Genomic DNA, 7,769 nt, shown 5'->3' with positions numbered 1-7,769 from the left:
GGACACCTGTCTTTTGTCTGCGCCACAGACACTGCCACTACGAAAGCCCATTAGTGCCTTGGCAAGTTAGTGTTCGTAATTACGGATTATTAATTTGTAATTACGGACCATTAATTCTTAATTACAGATTATTTATTCGTAATTACGGATTATTAATTTGTAATTACGGACCATTAATTCTTAATTACAGATTATTAATTCGTAATTACGGATCATTTATTTTGTACAAATGGATTCTTTAATACGTAATTACGGATAATTAATTCGTAATTATGAGTATTTAATTCGCAATTACCGATTGTTTAATTTGTTATTAGTTATTACCGGTCTAATCATGCTGCGGCCGTGTAGTGCGTGTTTCACACGGATCTAGATGTCGATCACACGGATCTAGATGTCGATCAGTGATCTTAACGCAAGTTCGCACCATCCATTACGCACGTTTTTGGTGTCTCTATACCAACTGTGAGAGATGTCATGCATATTGTACATATAATTGAGAGTTTGCTGGTTTGTAGCAACAGCGCCATCATGCAGTGGCAGGGGCATTCCTCATGTTTGCCGTTGCATCCGCTGTTGGCCTGTCTACTGCTGAAATTTAAATAGGTAAATTTCACTCTTCTTGGGCTTGTAAATCATCGAATGGGTTTCCAGGGGAGTGGAGAAATTGTTAGACATCGTGAGAAGGGTATAAATACATTATTCTGAGACAACAAACAAAATAGCCACTGAGACTAAGGTTTGAATTTTTGGCACGTTATTCCAAGCCACTGGTTTATTTGTCTTTTACACTAAAAAGTTTGGCAAAATCAGCTTAAACGGGCAGGCTTGCCCCAATCTGCCAAGCTTGGCATCCACGGGCCCGAATCCTTGGCAGGCTTGCCAACCATTCACCTTTAGGCTATAGGAATATTTATCAAAGTTAAACGCTAGCCCCACCAGAACGAGAGGGTGCTAGTCACAAAATGCTTATAATTTGTCGAATGTCATGTCTGGAACAATTAACAAAGGATTTGCAAAGCACGCCGTTTTTTCCACCGTTTGAAAATACGGTTGGAAGAAGCCCCACCTGAACAAGAGGGTGCTTGGCGTAGGGTTCCTAAGATTAAACAGCAAGTATTAACTGTAAACATCAAAATTCAAAGTTTAATTGAAACCTATTTACTAATATAATTTGATTATCATGTTAGCCAAAATCGAGGCACTTCCCGTCGCTTCCGGCAAATTTCTGCCACACGCGCCAAACGCGCCCCACCAGAACGACAGGCAAGTGCATCTCCCTATTAACACCCCCAGAATTGAATTATAATAACAACAGTAAAGAGGACCATCGCTATGAACCCTTTGAGTGGGATAAACTCAATTACACTCAATTAAAGGCAGTGCAAATGCAATCCCGAAGATTCGACCGAAAGTGCATGTTACCCGTATGGGACAGGTGAGCCCCATCATATCTGTACAATGAGAATTCGGACCATTTAAACTGCGGATAATGTAGCACTGACACGCCCTTGCGACGGCTGAGGGAGCGCGCCCATCTATTCACGGCCCACCGTTTCATCTCCATTTTCGCTGGATTAATGTTCCCAAAGTAACAAGCTCGCGGTAGTATATCAGACCACACTAATTTAGCCTGGGGATACTTAGCACTACATTCTTTCATGAATAAGGTTATCCGCTGCCGCATGCTGAAAAAATCAGTATCGCCCAAATCATTAGTGCCAATGTGAACGATCAGCATGGCCGGTCGAGGGCACTTAGCTTCCAGGTCAGATAACAATTGATTTATATCACTGTATCGGGCTCCGCCCAGACCGTTCCAGCGTACTTTTGGACTGCATTCCAGCCTGGTTGCCGCTCTGCGGACGATGGAATCCCCAATGATCCACACATCCCCTGTAAACAAGGGGTGGGAACAAGTGAGACAAAATGGTGGAAAAAACGCGGAATTAAACAGCTGAAATTAAACGCCAGGCAGCTAGCAAAGTACAATTGGACGGATATAAAGTTAAGCGGCATTTGAACGCCAACGGCCCATTGCCTTAACTTCATCCAACGAAAAACCCAAGGACGCTGCAGTAGACGCCGTCCCAATGCGGAAGGAGTGTGCACTAAATGATGAGCCTCCAAGGCCCAAGAAAATCAGAACCCGTTTCCATGTGGCGTTAAACTGGTACTGGGTAAGGGGATCGCCCCCAAAATGACAGAAAAAACTACCCTCCTGCTTCGGACGCATCTGGGCGTAGACTGTGAGGGCTTGCACTGGACAGATGGTTTCGTCCCCTGAGCGAACTAATTTCACGATCTGAGGATTACCCATTTGGTTATTCTTTGTGTACCTGAAGGTGACTAAAACGGAAGCACTGTCCTGCCCCACATTTATAAATTCGACGACCGAAGCCAAAATAAGTGAGTGTTGCACGTGTGTTTTTGAAATGGCGGCAAACTCGCTTATATGCATGAAACAAAAGAATGCACATAACATGACCGCGTGGAAAAGTGCGACTCCGTAATGATCTTGGCACACGCGTGGGAGTGCTTGAATGATACGGGCCAGAACTGGCAAGGTCATAGGCCATCGTTCGTCAATAACGGGATTATCCCTACGGCAACCCGACAATAATTTCGTCACCAAGAAATCTTTCGTTGGGTCCGGACAACCGGAAATTTTGTGATAATAACCCACCCCGGAAACAGAAGTTGCGATAGTTGATGGTGCAAGACGCTGCAGTGACAGCCATGCAATAAATCGCAGAACATCAGCAGGCGAGGACGGAGAACAGGCATCAATTTGTTGGCATCGAAATGAACAAAACGCCCGCCAGCCAGTCTGATATGTCTTATGAGTATTTGATGCCGATGCAGCTAGTAATAGGCGGTTTATCTCACCTTGTATTACACTTGGAGAAGATTGGCGATCGGCGTCATTGTTATGTCCGCCTTCGGTGCTAGTGCACGGAAACGGTTCACCTGAAAACGTGAGAGGGAGTCCGCAATTTCATTATGCACGCCGGGTATATGATAGACTTTAAATGTGATGTTGTACCGCAAGCACTGGCATACGAAAAGACGCACAAGATGCATGATCTCATCGCAATGTGACGATTGCTTGTTAATGATATTTACCACGGCTTCGTTATCAGAACGGAAACGCACCTTTCGATTGGCCAACTGCGGGGCCCAACAATTCACTGCGACAACCACAGGGTAAAATGCACAATATGCTAGTGATGGCGACAGGGCTAGCAACTCACAAGGCCATCGCCCTTGAAACCAATGGCCGCCAAAGAACCCGCCAAAGCCAATGCTGGCTGCGGCATCAGTGAACAACTCTAACTTATCATTATCCTGCCAGTCCTGGTCGCGAAGCGCAGATACCCCATTAAAGTGATCTAGGAACTCTAACCACATGAGCAGGTCAAGTTTCGCACCCGGCGTTATTCGCACTTTGTGATGTGGTTTCCTTAGTCCACGAGTTAAGCCAATCAAACGCCTGATAAACGCCCTACCTGGAGCTATAGCACGACAGACGAAGTTTAGTGAACCCACCAAGGACTGAATTTCCCTCAAAGACAACTTGTTCCGCCCCAAAACTGACTGGATTTGTGAATGAAGGGCGTTAATCTTATTACCGGGCACGCGGACTTTGCGCTTTACTGCATCGATCTCTAAACCGAGGTAGGTGATTTTTTGACAAGGGCCCTCTGTTTTTTCTTCCGCAAGTGGCACACCTAGTTGCGCGCAAACTTCCTTAAAAGTACTAATAAGTACTTAAAAGTACTAATAAGTACTTCACAGTGTGACATGGATTCACCAATGAAAAGAAAATCATCTAAGTAATGTGTGATAGAGGTTGTTTCCAAAACCCGCTTAAAGTGGAATTCTAAAAAGGTGCTGAATGTTTCAAACAACGCACCTGAGATAGAACAGCCCATGGGTAAACACTTATCGTAATAAAACATGTTCTGAAATTGAAAACCCAGCAGCTCATAGTCGGAAGGGGCAACGGGAAGCAGCCGAAAAGCCGATTTTATGTCCGTTTTTGCCAACCAAGCGTTGGGACCCACAGACATAACTAAATCAACAGCTACATCGAACGGCGTTAATGGACTTTACACTCGTCTTTATTTATAAAGTCATTAACGGAGCCACCTGAAGGGAATGACAAGTGCTGGATAAGACGAAAAGCGCCAGGTTGTTGCTAAGGGACCAGCCCGATGGGCGACCACTGAAGATTTGGAAAGGGCCGATGACTAAATGGTCCTGCCACCCTGCCTAACGCGATTTCGCTCTGCAGCTTTTTATGAACCACCTCAGGCCTATCTGCTGCCGACTTAAGGCAATTGGAATCTTTTTTCTCCCTAGGACCTTGAAAACAAAGTGAAAACCCATGTGAAAAACCATGACTAAGCGTTTCAGCTGCCGACTTGTCAGGATAATGTGTTAACCACTCTCTAAATGCAAAAGAGTGAAAACTTCAGTCTTTCTGCCGAGTGACTTCATATTCGCTCGCTTCGGAGAGGAATTTGCTCTACTTCGAGTGAAAACTGTGTTCCAGGTAATCACTCTTTACCAGGTGAGACTCTCCTCCGCTCGATATTTAGAGTGAAATGTGGACTCCATCGGATTTTTGAGCGACCTTATTTCATAAGATGTCAAATGACCACAAACACACATAAAAAAGAAAGAAAAAGGTTAACAAGTTTTGTTACGTAGTTTAGAAAAGTCTTTTGGTTTTGAACAAATTTGAAAACAAATTTCAAAATCATGGAATCGCTACACGCAATTAATATGCAATTTTAATTCTGGTACTCTTTCATTTAAGTCATAACTTGCGCTTACATGTTTTATGAAATTGGACCCTGGCCTTCATTGTTCAGACGATCGGTTTCCCGCTCAAACTGTCACTCCACATTGGAGTGACTTTCAAGCAGCCAATCGCTGGCTAATGTCTCTGAAAAGTTACCAATCACAAGTGAGAGTTTGATGTAAGCTAATTTGCATACACTCGACGAGAAACTTCGATGGCCCCCATCTTAACTGCACTGCACTACGGGTGCGCATAATATATAGGCGAGCGCCGCGCGGTATACTGTGCGTACACACGTACATATTACATGTACAGGCGTTGATTTGTCACGTCGCGATGTCACAACTACCACTTGGAGTTGCAGAGACGCTTCGTAAAACGTTTGAGGATGCAGCTCAGGTTCAGAGGATCGAGGGGATATTTCTTGGTAAGTTCAGCAATCAGCATGTCGGTGCATTGGATGGCTTCTTCAGTTTGTGGTTAAACTACAGTCCAGACCCACTTCAACATGTTCAAATGTCTAACTTGGGGCTGGCCGCGCCTGCCGGCCGAAGAGGGCTAACGTGCAGGCAAGTGTTAACATTAGACCAAGGCCTACGCCGCACGTAAACTGTGCTGGAATGTCGTTGTTTAGACCTTGGTTTTGTGTATTTTGTAGCCTATGTTGCCTTATGTGTAGCGTTTAATCCATTAAAAGAGAACAATTCCGGACCTTTAGTTCAAACACGATGTTGGCCTGAGCCTAGGCCCTAGGCCTATCATGCCTAGGCCTATAGCCTTAATAATTAGGGCCTAAAAATATGGCCTAACAACTGTTGCATTACCTATCATGCCTGCCCTATATAGGCTAACTTGAGTAACGTCAGGCCCTAGGCCTATAGGCTAGTCCAGTGGGCCTGAGTTGCTTGGCCGGGGAAGGGTAGCCATGCACAGATACTAGGCCTACAAGGCTAGTCCTGTATCCTGTACTCCCGTATACCTTGGCCCTATATAGGCCTATAGCCTACTCACATCAATAGAAAAATTGGGAGTGCAGAAAAAAATTCTTAAGTTATGGACCCCATCCTGAAATCTTTTAAGTTAAGAGCCATTAGGCTAACTCACTGAAGGAAATCAGAAATCCACAATTTCGGGACGTCTGGAGCTCTTCCTTTTTGTGAAATTTAGTGTTAGACCTCTATTTCTCGTGTCGATCCCTACTCTGCCATTCATTAATAGGCCTACCATGCCTACTGCAGCAACGTACTCCATGCGCAACTGCACTTTGATGCTGACCTGTAATTTTTTGGCAGCTGTTTGCAGATTACAAAAATTGGGTCGGCCGGGTGAGGTTTCAACACTACTACGCGACCCACCTTTTGTAATCCGCAAACAGCAACCGAAGCAGTCAACATTGAAATATATCTGTGCATGCGTGGAATTATTTTCAGAGGGAGTGCATCACTGCAGTACGGTGGGGCAGATAGAGTCAGGACGTGAGAAATACTGAGGCCAAAATTTCACGAAAAAGGAAGGGCTGGAGATGCGCTGAAATAGTGGATTTCTGATTTTCTTGGGTGAGTTAATGCCCTCAGCTTGAGAGACGTGAAGTTCATAAAGAAGTAGGCATGGGCCTGTATGCCCCAAATTTTGCAATAGACGTGATATAGGAATAGAAGTAGACTGGCCCTAGTCTGGACCTTCTAAATCAACACACTGACTTGGTCATGTACCATATAAGTAGGACCTGGTTTATTCAGCTCTGGTCGCCTCGACAGGCGAAAACGTCGCCTTAACAGGGGCTCAACTTATTATGTTTGCATACCTTGTAAAATAAATCCATATAATTACGAGACGGGTATTGCCTTTATTGGGTCGCCTAATAAGGTTTAAAGATCGGGTGATTGGCTGGAAAAATCTTCAACGTAGAACGGGACTTCTGACGGGTACTGACGCGGACTAACTAATAACTCACAGGAAACTGACTCGTACTGACGGGATTGACTGGTAACTGACTCAGGACTGACGAGAAACTCACCGGGAACTGACTGGAACACTCACTCTGGACTGACGTGGAACACGTACGGGACTGACTTCTGAAACACGGGACTGACGTGGAACACGCGACCGACTTGAAACACGCAACTGACAAGACCCACTTTCCCGCCACCGCACGCGGTTTTTATAGCTGTGCGGCCCGGGCAACATTAGCATAAATTAGATAAATAGAGGGCGTCCTAATGCCTTACCATAATTTCGCGACATTGCCTTGCCCTAAGACTGGTCAGTCCCTTGACCAGAACATCTGAAAATAAGGCGAAATTATACATGGACTATTAACTCCTGTACAGGTCCCCTAAAGTTTGTCACTTGAACCTTCAAACGTTTAGCTCCAATACAGGGGCCTTATAGTTAACTACTGTAACTTTAAAATTTTGAAACTTTTTTTCTAAACCTCCTGAACAGGCATCGTAACCTTCACGTCCTTATACATCATGAATGTCTTCCTACATAAGATGCATCGTCGCTTTTATGTTTTTATACATCATAAACTTCTTCTTACACAAGAAGGATCGTCACCTTCACGTTCTTTATACATCATAAACGTCTTACATAGGAGACCGCAACTATCAACTGTTAAACTTTAACAATAAACTATAAGCCTTGAAAAACCATAAAACGCGAATACCTAAACTTTGTTTATATAACTTCTGGCTTTACAAACAAACTACGCCTTAACAGGTGAAAATTATCTCCTGCAACTATGTACAAAGTCCTTAAGTAGCTGCAGTCTCGGCAGTCATCCCAGTTAGGAAGTTAACATCAAAGACACGAGTTGTCTTGTCCTTGCTGACCTTGGCGTTGTCCTGGTACACGGATCTCGAAGACGTTTCGGTTATCTTGGTGACTTTTCCCATCATCGCTGCTTCCAGATCTTCCTTGGCCAGAGGAGGTCCTGCCTCGAGGTCTCCTGACTCGT

General features: G+C 44.5%; 1 pseudogene; it reads right to left on the bottom strand.

Annotated features, from left to right (window-relative positions):
* Nucleotides 1-1,963: 1,963 nt before the first annotated feature.
* On the bottom strand, nt 1,964-2,881 carry LOC147797768 (uncharacterized; annotated as a pseudogene).
* Nucleotides 2,882-7,769: the final 4,888 nt, after the last annotated feature.

The sequence above is a fragment of the Acanthaster planci genome, linkage group LG10 (assembly GCF_054643075.1).
Source record: "Acanthaster planci isolate LZ-2023a linkage group LG10, COTS_SCS, whole genome shotgun sequence".
NCBI classification, from domain to species: Eukaryota; Metazoa; Echinodermata; class Asteroidea; order Valvatida; family Acanthasteridae; genus Acanthaster; species Acanthaster planci.
Note: the sequence above shows the minus strand (reverse complement) of the source record. Positions and strands in the feature narration are given on the sequence as shown.